Source organism: Odocoileus virginianus, chromosome 4 (assembly GCF_023699985.2).
Source record: "Odocoileus virginianus isolate 20LAN1187 ecotype Illinois chromosome 4, Ovbor_1.2, whole genome shotgun sequence".
Classification (NCBI taxonomy): Eukaryota; Metazoa; Chordata; class Mammalia; order Artiodactyla; family Cervidae; genus Odocoileus; species Odocoileus virginianus.
In genome coordinates this window covers 40,823,378-40,839,346 of record NC_069677.1, presented here as the reverse complement: position 1 = coordinate 40,839,346, position 15,969 = coordinate 40,823,378, and the positions used below count along the sequence as shown (strand labels likewise).

The following is a 15,969-nucleotide window of genomic DNA, read 5'->3' as shown; positions in this document are numbered from 1 at the left end:
CTAAGTAGTTTATATATATTAAATCATGTTTTCATTATTCTGTGACTAGCAAAATTCAATGCATTTTGTTCAATATTTAAAAATATAAATTGCCATTAATATCAGCCATATAATAGTGAGAGTTGCCATATACTGAAGGACTAGTCTGAGCTCACATTATCTTGAGTATCTTAAAAAACATATCATTTAATCCTCAAGTCAACTCTAAAGTGTTAACTATTTTTATCATTGTTTTAGTGATCAAGTTTGAGGGTTTAAATAACTTGATCATGGTTACATGGTGAGTGGGTGGCAGAGCTGGGAAGTGACCCCAGGTGTGTATAATTCTAATGACTCATAGCCTTTCCACTATATTGACCCCAAATAGATAGATGAGCTATTTGCGCACATCATAGCTAAAGAACTAAATATAGTTGATGTAGAGGGGGTCTGAATAAGCAGTAATGAGTATTTTCTTGGTGATAAAACATCTTTAGGAAGTATTAACTACTCAAAGTGCACATCAGGAAGTGTCCTATCAAACTCCAAGTTCTTCTTGTCATGCCTTTGCTCATGAGATACCAGGAAGTCCCTCCCTCCTCTATTACCTCCTTTGCCTGGCAGACCCCTACCTCCCCTTCTAGATTCACCCCAAGTTACTCCCACAGGTTCAGTAACCCCTCTTCGCCTTCCTCCCCTAGCTACATGAGGTGTCCATTCTTTGTATCCTCTTCTTATTCTAAGATCTTTACAAGCCCACACAAATACTAATTTTGAATCATTTTTTGATGTTGATCTATACCATAAACGTTCACAGAAGAAAAAACATTATGTCTTCTTAAGTCTCTACAGTTACTACAGTGCCTGGCAAATCGTAATATAGCAAAATAACATAAAGATAAGGTGTTGCAGGGGACAGAGAGAGCTACAGAATTAAAATAAATAATAAGGGAAACAAAGGAATTCAAAGACCTTGTCAAATGCCTTCACATGGCTGGAAGAACAAAACAGGCAAATCGCAGGAAGGTCCTGTTTTCTGAAGGGCTTCCTAGCAGCAATAACCCTGATTTGCCCAAGGACACTGCAGGAGTCTGGATCTCATCTGAGCTTGAACCAGATAAACTCTCGAGGGAAGATGCAAACCCTTCAGAGACTCGCTGAAAACCTAGTATTAGGTACACAAGGAATAGGTCTTGCTTCTTAAACAAACGTTCTCAAGACAGAAGCAAACTTCAGCAGGGATCAGAAATGGTTATTTTATACTCTCCCATGGAAATATCCCTATTCTAAAATTTTCATCTACTTACCTATTTAAATAGCTAAGACTACATTGACACTTTCCAGGTATGACCTTTTGTAAATCTATTAAGATTCACTGCAATCTGGCTTTGGAATAAATCAGTGAACATCAAATTAACCAGTGTTATTTCACACTGAATTAATAAATTTATCTATGAAAAATGACTAATATGACCTATGCACACATATTACTGTCCATATACAGACCTATGGCATCAGCTCCAAATTTTCCCAAGGATCATCAAAAAGCCTTTATAGACTTAAGCAGTCCTCATTTGTTAAAAGAAATTCATATTTATAATATGCAATTGTTGTCTATATTCACTATACTGTGCATTACATCTCCATGGCTTATTCACCACTTGTTCTGAGTTTGTACCCTTAAACAACAGTCTTATCCCCCCACTCCACTCTACCCTGGTAAACAGCATCTTACTCACTGTTTTTTATGAGTTTGACTTTTGGGATTCTACATATAGAGTATATCATACAGTATTTTTCTGTCTCTGTCTGACATATCTCAGCATAAAGTCTTCAAGGTCCATCCATGTTGTCACAAGGGCCAAATGACATCCCCCTTTCTCATGGCTCAATGATACTTTATTGTGTATATAAGCCACAACTTTTTTATCCACTCTCCCATTGACTAGCATTTAGGTTCTTTCCATATCGTGAGTGATGCCACACAGGACTGTACCTACTTCTTCAAAACCCTCTTTTAATTTTCTTTGGGTATATATTCAGGGGTAGAACTGTCTAACTGAACGGTAGATCTATTTTTAATATTTTGAGAAAATCTCATATTATTTTCCATAATGGTTGAACCAATTTACATTCCCACTAACAGTGTACAAGGGTTCCATTTCCACCAAATCCTTCCAGGACCTGTTGCCTTCTTGATGCTATTCTTGGTTTGCGGTTAGCAAAGACCATAAACAGGCACAAAGGAAAATTTGGGGGGAGTGATAGAAATACTGTGCATTAAATTATACTGGGGGTTACACAAGTGTATTGACAAACATATTTTCAGAACTAATTAAACTGCATACTTCAAAGGAGCATTTTACATAACGATATGAACATACGTATCACTGCTAAACTGTGCATTTAAAAATGGTTAAGATGGTAACATTTTATGTTGTTTGTATGTTACAATTTTTAAACAATGTGAACACAGAAGTAATGGGTACATTTTATGGGTTCATAAATTAAACCTGAATAAAATCGATTTATCAAGAAAAAAGAAAAAGGAAATTAAGCCAATGGTGATGTTTCATTTTTCCAGAAATACCTGCACTTTAACAAATATTTTTTTAAGCAAAGTAATCCAATTTAACCTAATTTTAAATTCCCTACAACAAAATATTATTTATTTCTAAGGTGGTTAAAATTTATAGTTTATACCTTATATTTTGAAAAATATCAGAAAGCAATAGTATTAATTTTATATAAAATTATCAAGACAGAATTATCATTCAAGTATATATATTTAAGTAACACAGAACAAAGATTATTCCTGTCTTAAAATGAATCTTGCTAACAATAATTCAACAATCCTTATAACACTTTTAGGTAACATATTAAGAGATCTTGAAATGGCCAAAAAATAATTTAATTCTTCAGTTAAATTTACTGCTAAATGATAAAGTAAATGTCATGAATAGCTGAAACATTGGAAGCCTATATCTAAACATCTTAAAATTCTGTTAATTCAATATATAAAATGCCAATGTGAATTTTCTTTCCCACAATGTCTTACATTACACAGGAAAAAAAAAAAAAGTGAAAGTGAAAGTTGCTTAGTCATGTCCTACTCTTTCCAACCCCATGGACTATACAGTCCATGGAATTCTCCAGGCCAGAATACTGGAGTGGGTGGCCCTTCCCTTCTCCAGGGGATCTTCCCAACCCGGAGATCTTCCCAACCCAGGTCTCCCACATTGCAGATGGATTCTTTACCAGCTGAGCCACTAGAGATGCCTAAGAATACTGGAGTGGGTAACCTATCCCGTCTCCAGCGGATCTCCTCGACCCAGGAATCAAACCAGGGTCTCCTGCATTGCAGACAGATTCTTTATCAGCTGAGCTATCAGGGGAGACCACCTTACACAGAAAATGTGCTTTATTTTTGGTTTCCTGAAACTTAAATTATTAAATTGTATCTCTAATAATAGATATGAACATTGCTGCTTCCATTTAACAAAACTACACACATCATGAAACGATTACCACAATAAGTTTGGTGAATATGCATCATGTCATCCATGTAGATAGAAAATTAAAGAAATAGGAAAAAAAGTACTTTATGATGAAAACTCTTAGGATTTGTTCTCTTAACAACTTTCATATATAACACACATATATACAATCATTTGTGTGGAGATAGGTTGAGTTTGGGCTTTTTTTTTTAAATCTTGTGGCTGTGTTACAATAAAATTTTATTTACAAAAATTGATGAATCCCCTGGCATCCCAGCGGTTAAAACTCGGTGTGCATGTTTTATTTTTTTAATTAATTTATTTGGATAATTGACTCAGGGAGTTCAAACTGGTGCTCTGTGACAAACTAGAGGGGTGGGATGGAGTGGGAGGTGGGAAGTTGAATTTTTGTCTTTACTTTATTGTACTTATTTATTTCCATGTTTGACCAAGCACAAGCATGAGGAAGAGAGGAATAGACATACTCTTTTCACTTATCTCACCTACATACTGCAGGGGAGAGAGGAGTTGAAGGATAATGTGGACTTCAGAAAAAAAGCACAAGATTTTTAGCAACAAAGTTAAAAATATTCTATAAAAGCAGAATTGTAGAACAAACTTAAACCATCTATCGATCCTAAGAGGTGAAAAATTTAACAGAATCATTAAGATTATAAATTCACCATAATACTTCAAAGTTCCTAGATATGTGAAAAATATATCATATGTATGTTATTTTTAACTATGTTAATTCTTCCAATGAGTGCAGAATACCTTTCCATTTTTGGGGGGTCTTCTTCAATTTTTTGCAACAAGATCTTCATAATTTTCATGCACAGGTTTTTTATTTCCTTGGTTAAATTGGAGAAGGAAATGGCAACCCACTCCAGTATTCTTGCCTGGAAAATCCCATGGAAAAAGGAGTCTGGCAGGCTACAGTCCATGGGGTCACAAAGAGTCAGATACGACTGAGCAACTTCACAGCAAAAGGTATTTCTTGCTCTTTTTGCAATGGTAAATGAATTGTTTCCTTAATTTCTCTCTTCAATTTTATTGTTAGTGTATAGAAACACAACTTTTTTATACTGATAGCAAATTTACTGCAAATTTATGTTTTTTGTTTATTATTCTAATAGCTTTTCAGTGAGGTCTTTAGGGTTTCCTCTGAATAAAATCATGTCATCTTCAAATAGTGACAGCTTAATGTCTTTCTTTCCAATTTAGATGCCTTTTATTTCTTCTTCTTACCTAATTGCTCTGACTAGGACTTCCAATACTATATTAAATAAGAGTAGTAAGAGTGGGCATCCTTGTCTTGTTCCTGATCTTAGAGGGGTAGCTTTTAGGTTTTCATCATTGAGCATGAAATTCTTCAGCTGAGCGCCAAAGAATTGATGCTTTCAAAATGTGGTGCTGGAGAAGACTCTTGAGAGTCCCTTGGTGGCAAGGACATCAAACCAGTCAATCCTAAAGGAAATATCATTGGAAGGACTGCTGCTGAAATATAAATAAATATCATTGGAAGGACTGCTGCTGAAGCTGAAGCTCCAATACTTTGGCCACCTGATGTGAAAGGGGCTTTACAGGTAGCAGTGTGGTAAAGAACCCGCCTGCCAATTCAGGAGACGTTAAGAGACCCGAGTTCAATCCTTGGGTCAGGGAGATCCCCTGGAGGAGGGAAAGGCAACCCACTCCAATATTCTTCCCTGAAGAATCCCATAGACAGAGGAGCCCTGCAGGCGGGCTTACAGTCCATAGAGTCACAAAGAGTCTGGCATGATTAAAGCAATTTAACACACACACACACACACACACACACACACACACAGCCCTGATGTTAAGAGACGACTCACTGCAAAAGACCCCGATGCTGGGAATGACTGAAGGCAAAAGGAAAAGGGGACAAGAGAGGATGAGATAGCTGGATGGCATCACTAACTCAATGTACATGAGTTCGAGGAAGCTCCGGGAGATGGTGAAGGACAGGGAAGCCTGGCATGCCACAGTCCATGGGGTTGCAAAGAGTTGGACAGGACTGAGTAATCAAACAACAACATTGAGTATGGTGTTAGCTGTAGGTGTGTCATATGTGGCCTTTATTATATTGAAGTATATTACTTGATGTTTAGTCACTAAGTCATGTCCGACTCTTTGAGACTCCGTGGACTATAGCCCGCCAGGTTCCTCTGTCCATGGGATTTTCCCAGGCAAGAATACTGGAGTGGGTAGCCATTTCCCACTTCACCATTTTATTAAATATTTTTTAACATAAATGGATGTTGAATATTGTTGGGTGCTTTTTCTGCATCTACTGAGATGATTATTTGATTTTTATCCCTCATTTTGTTACTGTGTTGTATCATGTTGGTTGATTTTAAAATGTTGACTCATTTTTGCAAGCCTGGAATAAATCCCAGTTGATCATTTTACATGATCCTTTTAAAGCATTATATTTGGCTTGCTAATACTTTGTTGTGGATTTTTGCATCTATGTTCATCAGAGATATTGGCCTGTAATTTTATTTTTTGTGGGTTGTTCTTGCTTAGTCTTTGGTATCAAGGTAATGTTGGCCTTGTAAAAGAAGCATTCCCTCCTCTTAAAATTTTTGGAAAAGTTTGAGAAGGAGAGTTATCACATCTTTAAATGTTCGGTAGAATTTCACTTGTGAAGCTGTCTAGGCCTGGACTTTTGTTTTTGAAGGGTCTGATTACTGTTTCAATCCCCTGACTAGTAATCGGTCTGATACAGAGTCGAGCTATATTAGCACACATGCTGTTTCCCTTACCTGAGCTGCCTCTGGCTTTTTTTGAGGGTGGGCACTTTTCAACCCTCCTAGCCTCTGTCAGAGGCGTCTTTAGCGCCCAGGTTGTCACTGCCTCTGCCTCAGGGCCTGCTGATGCCTTTCTGCTGCCATCGTCACTGCTGTTGCTAGCATCACCACTGGGGCCACCAGGACAGCGGACACCTCCACTGTATCCAAGGTCACCTGGATTACAGGCACCACCACTGCGGCCAGGGGGAAAAGCATGGGTCGTGAGCAGCCCCACTGCATCTGGGGTTGTCAGGCTCGAGTACACCACTGCCACACGTGGGGGAAAGCCGGAATCTCAGGCACCACCGTGATTGGAAGGACCCTTGCCTCCACCACTGCCTGCTTCCCTGTGGGTGCCGCTGCAGCTGGGATTCTGGAGTCATGCGTTCTGCCTCTCCGGCTGCAGGTGGGTTCTCCGGGGCTGCGGGAGCATTTGCCATGGCCAGAGGGCTGGCATCATGGGTACCACCTCTGCTGTTTCATCAGCTCAGCTTCCTCTGCTGTTCCAGCCCATTCACCCCTAGATGGACAGATGTGTGTAACTCTCTGGCATCCTGGAGTGTTGGACAGAGGAAGCTTTGTTGTGTTGTGGATGTTTTATTAGAAGTACATTGAAAGAGAGAGACAGAGCATCGTATGCTACCATGATGTTGACATCACTCCAAGAGCAAACTATTGATCATTCTGAGATGAAGTTTTCTTCCTCAACTAGCCACAGCAAGTTTTTAAAAGCCCATGAATTCCGTGTGCTCTACTAACTCCCAGCTTATATCTATGCTAGAGTTTTGCTTTTTACTGTGTGATCTATATATCAGCAGTATCACTGTCATCCGAAAACCTGCTAAAAATAGGAAATCTCAGGCCCCACTCAGACTCACTGAATCAAAATCTACAGTTTAATCTGTAATTTGAACTTACATTAGGTTTGAGAATGACTGTGTCAGAACACTTATCAGTCAGTTGTGTTACAGTTGTTTGAAAACATCTGTCTTCTCTTTTGTGATGATGAATCCCTTGATTCCTTGAGAGAGGGGACCATGTAAAACCCCTGCTGACCTGTCCTTCATGCTTTGCAACTAGAACATCATTTGATGCTGACAAGCACTTGAGAAATGGTGGTTGAGTCTAATTTAACTGACTTACTGAGATAAAAATGACTAAAAATCCCATTTGAACATTCATTTCTATACCCACGCTACCTGAGTCAAAGTCAATACAGGTAAAATCAATGGCACTTTTAATAACAACAGAAAAGGGCAAATCATTTACTTCTCTAAGCCTAAATGTTTGCACCTGTAAAATGAAGACAGTCTGCCTAGGATAGCTGTTGTGAATACATATCTTATATGAAAAACACTTAGTAGAGTGATGGTATAAAACAGGACATTCAAATGACTGCTGTCTTTTTATAGATCACAATAGCAAACTATTTTTCTGTAAATAAGAAATATAGTTTAAATATCCAGAAAGTAGAATTCCTGCCAAATTCAATAGATCTCTGGCTATGGAATAAAGAAGAGGTCAGTACATAATTCTACCACCATAAAACAAATACTAAACTGGATAAATTTGTTTAAAAAAATGATTTCAGAACTCTTGAAATCAACCAAAAGCAAACAAACTGATAGATATTTATTAAAAAAAAAAAAAAACTACTCTGAATTTTCTGAAGTGTAAGGCTTACTTGCATGGGGTTGCTCCTATCTTAAATGTTCCTTCTCAGGTTTGTTAATTCCTAAGTCAAGACTAGCCATGTGAACAGGGAGTGTGCCTGATTCCAGTGGAGGAGAGTCTTGAAGTTAACATTGGCGTTATCAGTGAACTAGAAAATTTGGTTATAAATGAATGAGGAAAACCTAGGGCTCCAACAACCTGAGGTTTTGGTCCCAGTTGGGATGAGGAGTGGACCAAGTAAGCATTAAATGGGATAAACCTAGAAATGAGAGCTATACAAGGGCTAATTTAAAAACGGAAATCACACACAAAAAGAAAATTCTTGAGTACGACCTATATAAACTAACAACAGACTTGAAATGAAAAATTCAATCAAATTTAAGACCAACCAAGATCAATCATCTAAATTGAAAAAAAAAAAAAATGAACACAGCTTTTGAGACTTATGGGACAGCATCAAGCATCCAACATACATTTAGTGGAAATATCAGAGGGAAAGAAATGAGCATTAAAAAACAGGAAGAAACGAGGGCCCCCAAACTTCTCTTATTTGATGAAAAACTACTACTGCAAAAATTTACAAAGCTCAACAAGCTTCAAGAAAGACAAACATAAAGAGATCTACACCAAAACATACCATAATCAAATTATGAAAGCCAAAGACAAACAGAAAAACTTGAAAGGAACAAGAGAAAAAGGACTCATTACATATAAGGATGCATCAATATGAATAACAAGCTGATTTCACATCTGAAAAACTGGAGACCCAGAAGGTAGTAGAATGATACGAAGCCCTGAAAGGAAAAGCTGCCAAAGATAATTTTACATTCAGAAAATTGTCCTTTAAAAATGAAGACAAAAATAAAGACATTCCTCAATAGATAAAGTAAGAGGATCATTCATTTCTAGCATATTAGCCTTACAAGAAATACTAAAGAAAGGTTTTAAGACTGAAAGGTATTAAATCTACCAGAAAGACAGCAACCCAGAAGCATAAATATATGAGTAAATGGAAAAGATGTATTAATTTTTTGTCTTTTATTGTCTTTCTTTTTAAAGCATAAAATCATATATAGCAACATTATTAACACTGTAATTAACATTATGGACTTACGATTTTCTGCCTAGCTGTTTCATTAGAAATTTCAATACCTCCTTTCCAGAAATTTATGAAATAGCCAGGCAGAGAATCAGTACTTAGAAAACTTTAATAATCTCAAGTAACTTGACCTAAGTGACATTTAAAGAACCCTCAACCTCACAACATCAGATCACAAATTCTTTTCAAGATCATGTGACACATTTTCCAAGACAGACATATGCTCCACATAAAATAAGTATTAATAAATTCATTAAGAATTGAAATACAAAGTATGGTCACTGATCTCAACAAAAAAATATAAATCAGGAATAAATAACTTGGGGAAATCATAAATATTTAGAAGTTGAACAGCCTATTTCTAAATAATCTTTGGATGAAAAGTAAATCACAAGGAAAATTAGAAAATTGACTATAAATAAAAGCACAACATATCAGAATGTATGGTATGCAGGAAAAGCAGTGCTTCGAGTGAAAGTTACAGCTTTCAGTGCTATTTTGGGAAAGCAAGAAAGATCTAAAATCAACAATCTAAGCTTCACTTCAAGAAGGTAGGAAAAGAAAAGAAAAAAGTCCAAAAGGAGGTAGAATTCAGAAAATAAGGATCAGAGCAGAACTGATGAAATAAGAACTGCAAAATATCAATGCAACTAAAATTGGAAAGACTTAAAATTTTATCAGTTCAATTCTGTCACTCAGTGGTGTCCAGCTCTTTGCGATCCCACAGACTGCAGCATGCCAGGCTTTCCTGTCCATCACCAACTCTCAGAGTTTGCTCAAACTCATGTCCATAGTGTCGGTGATGCCATCGAACCATTTCATCCTCTGTCATCCCCTTCTCCTCCTGCCTTCAATCTTTCCCAGCATGATGGTCTTTTCCTCCTGCCTTCAATCTTTCCCAGCATCATGGTCTTTTCCAATGAGTCAGTTCTTCGCATCAGGTGGCCAAAGTACTGAAGCTTCAGCTTCAGCATCAGTCCTTCCAATGAATATTCAGGACTAATTTCCTTTAGGATTGACTAGTTGGATCTCCTTGCAGTCCAAGGGACTCTCAAGGGTCTTCTCCAACACCACAGTTGGAGATAAATTTATCTTCTCCAACAACAAAGTTGGATATAAATTTATAAAAGTTTGTAAACCTTTACTAAACTGACCAAGGGGTGGGGTAAAATACAAATTAACAAATCTATAATGATATAAGAAACATCCCTATAGACCTACACTAATTTCCAGATTATAGTAGAATTTGAAATATTTATGCCAACAAATGGACAACTTACATTGAATGGAAAAATTTAATGAAAGAAACAAATTACCAAAACTGACTCAAGAAAAAAAAAAATAGAATAATATGGTAAAGAAATTGAATTAGCAATTTAAATTTTCCCATTAAAAAACGCCCAGACTCAGGTTGCTTCACCTGCAAATTCTATCCAACATTTAAGGAAGAAATTAAACCAATCCAATAAAAACACTTTTAGAAAACAGAGAAGGAAATACCTGTATTCTGTTCTTTGGGTAGTTTCTTGAAAAGTTAACAAATACTAACCTTGGAACTCAACTATTCTACACAAGAGCAATAAAAGTATAAGTCTGTGCAAAGACCTGTACACAAATATCCCTAGCATCATTATTCTAATAGCCAAAAGTCTTTAAAATATCTGTGCCCATCAGTTGATGACTGGAGTTAGAAAATATGATACGTCCACACAATGGAATATTATTCACGGTCAGAATGCAATAAACTATTACAATGAACATATTACCCTGCAAAAGAATATCAGAAATCTTATGCTAAGTGAAAGAAATCAGACACAAAAGACTGCATAGGAATGATTCCATTTATATGAAATTTCTAGAAAAGACAAATCTAAAGCAATAAAAAACAGACCAGTGGTTGCCAGGGACAAGAAGTGGTAGAAAGAGTTGGTTGCAAAAAAAAGACCAGGAAATTTTTGGTGTGATGGAAATTTTCCAAAACTCAATTGTGGTGATTATTACACAGAACTGTAAATTTACTTTAAAAATCACTAAACTGTACATTACAATGTGAATTTCATAGCATGTAAATTAAATTTCAATAAAAGGAATTTGGATTAAAAAATAAATCAACAAACAGGAAGCTTCTTAGACTGACTATAGCAGAGATTTGCATTAGGGTGAATGCTCAATCTCTTGTCATGTCCCCTTCTATCAGAATTTCTTCCTAACCCATAGCAGGGCTCATCATCACCAGTCCCACCAAGGAGGTTACAATTACTCAACACATTTCTGCGCTCTGGGCCATGGTTCATTGGACAAGAAATAAGCACCAGTTTGAGCTCATCAAGATTTAGATTTAAAAATCAAGAAAGCAACATTGTTCTCCCTGTCACTGATCCTCAATTATGTATCTTTGTAATTTGTTAATTACAAGAAAACATTAGAGAAGACACACAAGAAAAAATAATAAAGGTGGAAGAAGGAGTTTGCCTGAGCGTTCAGCAATTTAAAATATCCAGCTCTGGTTCTTATCATGACTTAGCTACATCACCCCTACTCCCATATAATGAGACATCTGTGAGGTCATTGACAACAAGAAAAAATTCTTTCCTGCCCAAGCTAGTGTAAAGAGACCTAACTAATACAAGGACTGGTCCTTCCCAATTGAGGCAAGGAGATTTGAAAATATGGGAGGTGTTTTGCGTTTTTGCAATCATTGAGAACATCACTGAGTGCCTCAGAGGTAAAGAACCCACCTGCAATGTAGGAGACCTAGGTTTGATCCCTGGGTTGAGAAGATCTGCCAGAGAAGGAAATGACAACCCACTCCAGTATTTTTGGCTGCAGAAACCCATGGTCAGAGGAACCTGGCAAGCTATAACCCATTGGGCCTCAAAGAGTCAGACACAACTGAGCAACTGAGAACACACATATCCTGCTGGCTTTTGTCTCTGCTTACAAGGACATATCTAGATTTGCAACACAAAACACATTATCTTCCATTTAACAATATGACAACTATCATTTTACATAATAAGTAACCAATGAACAAGAATGTAAAGGTTACTGTTTTAAAATATTTAAAATAGATAACTATAAATATCAAGTGTCATAATGCTACCAGATATCTATTAAGATCTTTTCAAATTTTAAAACTTACAGATAATTTCATGTCCATCTTTTAAATATGAAAATTTACCTACAGTAGTACTGATAGGTAGCAACAGGAGGCAGAGGAGACTGAAATTGAATAAATTTACGTGTGCAACTTCTCCACATACTAAAAATGTTTAAAAAATCAAACTAAAACAGCCTTCAGGACACATAGTAAATCATATATCTCACTGTAAGATGGAAGCTTAAACTAAAGCCAAAGAATGTGATTTACTGCCAGCATTTCCAGATTCCCCCACATCCTTCGCTACACTCCATGATGGTAAGGATTTCATCTGGTAACTGTTCTAAATTCTTATGAACTTTTTTTTCTCCCGAGAATATTATCTTTCAAATTACACTCTAGAAGAATTCATCACTCTGACAATGTATCATTAATCAAAGTAAAGAGGGCTGATATTTTATAGCATTTTAGAATGGATGGCACCTTACAGAAGTTAAGGTACAAAAGTAAAAGTTTTAGTTTAGTTAGAAAAATGATATACTTTATATAGTGTCAGTGCTTCAGAACTCTAACTATAGCATCATCCCAAACACTGGCTCTCCAGCAATAAATATTAATGATCATGTTGACATAGCCAGGCCTCCTTATACGATCCAGAAGTTCCAGTTCAATGAGGTTCACACACGGTTTAGACCTATGTTACGTTCTAAGTCTGAAAAAAATGTTCAAATGTCTCTTTTCATGGTGCTAACTTTCATTGATATTCCAGTTCCAAAATTTTAGAAGAGATTTACTGCAACCACAGCCTTGTATTAAAAATGAAAACTAATACTTGCAGAAGAGATGTTTGGACATTTGTATTCTAGGTGGCACAGAGGTAAAGAATCTACCTGCCAACGCAAGAGATGCAAGAGAGGTGGGTTCGATCCCTGCATCAGGAAGATCCGCTGGAGGAGGGCATGGCAACCCACTCCAGTATTCTTTTCTGGAAAATTCCATGGACAGAAGAGTCTGGCAGGCTACAGTCCAGGGGGTCAGAAGAGTCAAACATGAATGAGCAATGGGGTACAACATAATAGAGGCAAACAATAGAGGTAGAGACAGAGGTATACACATATGCAGAAACACAGGGGGAAAAATGTGTCCCATATGCACAGAACCCAAGAAAACATTATGGATTCACTGGTTACAAGGACTGTTGAACACAGTTGGAATTCAGATAGCTTTTAATTATAAAAATCATTTCAGGAAGATCCAATTATGCACTAATGGAATTTTTTATGGGAATATGTGTATGCATAAGTTTTATTGGCCTTACTTTTGAGAAAACACATTTCCCTCTTATCGAGAATATTTTTCAAATGTACAGTTTGGTTTCTTTGATGTGAATTACCTCACACACAATTGGTAAATAGGGGAATGATGTCAGTATAACTGTGGACTGGTACTGATTCTTAAGTTTTCCTTTCCAGCAACATTACTGTTTTGAAGTAATCAGGGGCAAGCTGTCTCACAATTAAAGCCAAAATCTTAGCAATATATAAAGACCTTAGGAAAAAAGCTGAAAATCTATAAAAAGACCTCCCCACAGTGGGAATACAGACTATTTTAATGACTTTAATAACCATGCATTCCACTAAGTTAAGCTATCTGGAAAGAAGATGAGTGCAGATAAAGAAGTTATAAAGACACTTTCAGACAGTATCTTCTGAAATGGGCTTCCCTTGTGGCTCAACTGGTAAAGAATCCACCTGCAACTGGGAGACCTGGGTTCGATTGCTGGGTTGGGAACATCCCCTGGAGAAGGGAAAGGCTACCCACTCCAGTATTCCGGCCTGGAGAATTCCATGGACTGCATGGACCATGGGGCCGCAAAGAGTTCGGACAAGACTAAGTGACTTTCACTTTACTTTCATGTAAAGAATCTGCCCGCAATGCAGGAAGACCTGCGTTTGATCTCTGGGTCGGGAAGGTCCCCTGAAGAAGGCAATGGCAACCCACTCCAGTATTCTCGCCTGGAAATTCCATGCAGGCTACAGTTCATGGGGTAGCAAAGAGTCAGACACAATTGAGCAGATAAAGATGTTATAAAGATACTCTCTCTGATTCAAAGTAATGGATTAATAAAGGAGACAGCAGTTTGATTCAGAGTTTTCATTTAAGCAAAATGATGACATTAGATGTGAACTGCTAGCAGGACCTGTATTACAGAAAACACAAGTCCTCAAGGTCCATGCATCAGTGGTTTTATAAGGAGAGTTTACTGTTTTTGTTAGGGCTTTGATAACAAAGTCTCATAGGATTTGAATTATACGTAGAGCCCTAACTCTAATTATATGCGGAGCCCTGTTAGGTAGGTCGGGGATTATCCAGAAGAGCAAGTTTTTTAGAAATCATTTATTGTGTTATGGCAGTAATACATGTACACTGAAGAAGTATGTTTTAGAGTAAAGTATACTTTTTATTAAAAACCATCAAAACATTTGCTCAAGGTATATTTACCCAAAGAAATCTCCTCCACCAATTAATTTGGCTAGCATATTTCTATTTATATATTGCTTTAAATACAGTGCATGATGAGAGTATAAGGATCCTGTTATCTAAAATCAACAATATCAAACCAGACTATATCTCTCTGAGTCGGGAGCTACATTAAAAAAGGACTACTAACCACATCAAGCAGATAAATTTTCTGAAATTATCATGTATCTATAACAAGATGCAACAAGCCCATTAAATTTCCACCTAGTAAAAATACCTTTGCAAAGTAAAAAGTATTTATAAAAATGCATAATTATGAACATCCTAACCATTAAACAGGAATGAAAAAGTTTGAGATAGATGGTAAATGGGCCCCTGGGCTGGACAGCTGCTGTTTGTCAAGCAGAGTAAAATTGGAGCTTTGACTTTGCCAGACACTTTAAGGACCAAGTTACTGACAGGAGCTGAGCGCTGCTGAAGTAGAGAGATAAGATGACCACTCCTGAGGTCAAAGAGACCTCCTGGACTGCATCTGTGCAGAAAGGCTTTGGGGTCAAAAGGGAGGGGGCACCAACCCATAATAGGTGCTGTCAAACCTCCCACTACCCTCTACGCTGGAATCCATGTTGGCAAAAAGACACACACTCATGTTGGTGAGTGTCCTGAGAATCTGCCTGCAATGCGGGAGACCCAGGTTTGATCCCTGAGGTGGGAGATCCCTGGAGAAGGGAATGGCAACCCACTCCAGTATTCTTGCCTGGAGAATCCCGTGGGACAGAGGAGCCTGGTGGGTTACAGTCCATGGGATCACAAAGAGTCGGACACAACTGAGCGACTAACATTTTCACTTTCACTTTTTCATGTTGGGGAGTGTCCTAGAGCAGGTCAGATGCGGGAAGAGAATCCAGATAACTGGCCAAAGGTAAGCAAAGACCCGGAAGAACTGCCCCGTATCCCTGAGTTAACTGCCTCTTTACTGCACTCCTCATCAGGAAGGATGCCCACAGCCCTTTCTCTCCCGAGGTGTATTTCTGCCTTGCTTCTGTCCTAAATAGTCTTTCTCTGCGAGCTTCCCCCATGTTGTGTTGTGTCTCTAGTAATAAACTTTGTGCCTGTTTTTACAGTTTTTGCTTCCTTGAGAAATTCATTTTTCAAATGGGGCGAGAAGAGACAGGGGAACCTTGCTTCTAGCCTCTAGCCCCTGGTGGTCTAGTGGCCAAGATTCTGAGTCTTCATTCAGGTTACCCAGATTCAATTCCTGGGCAGGGAACAAAGACCTTGTTGCTGTTTTTCCAAGATCAAGATGAAATTTATCTCTCAGTTTTT

General features: G+C 37.6%; 1 protein-coding gene across 9 annotated transcripts in view; it reads right to left on the bottom strand.

The window, feature by feature from the left end:
* Positions 1–15,969, bottom strand: part of ZBBX (zinc finger B-box domain containing) — a 114,598-nt gene that overhangs the window by 57,931 nt on the left and 40,698 nt on the right. The window lies entirely within an intron of this gene.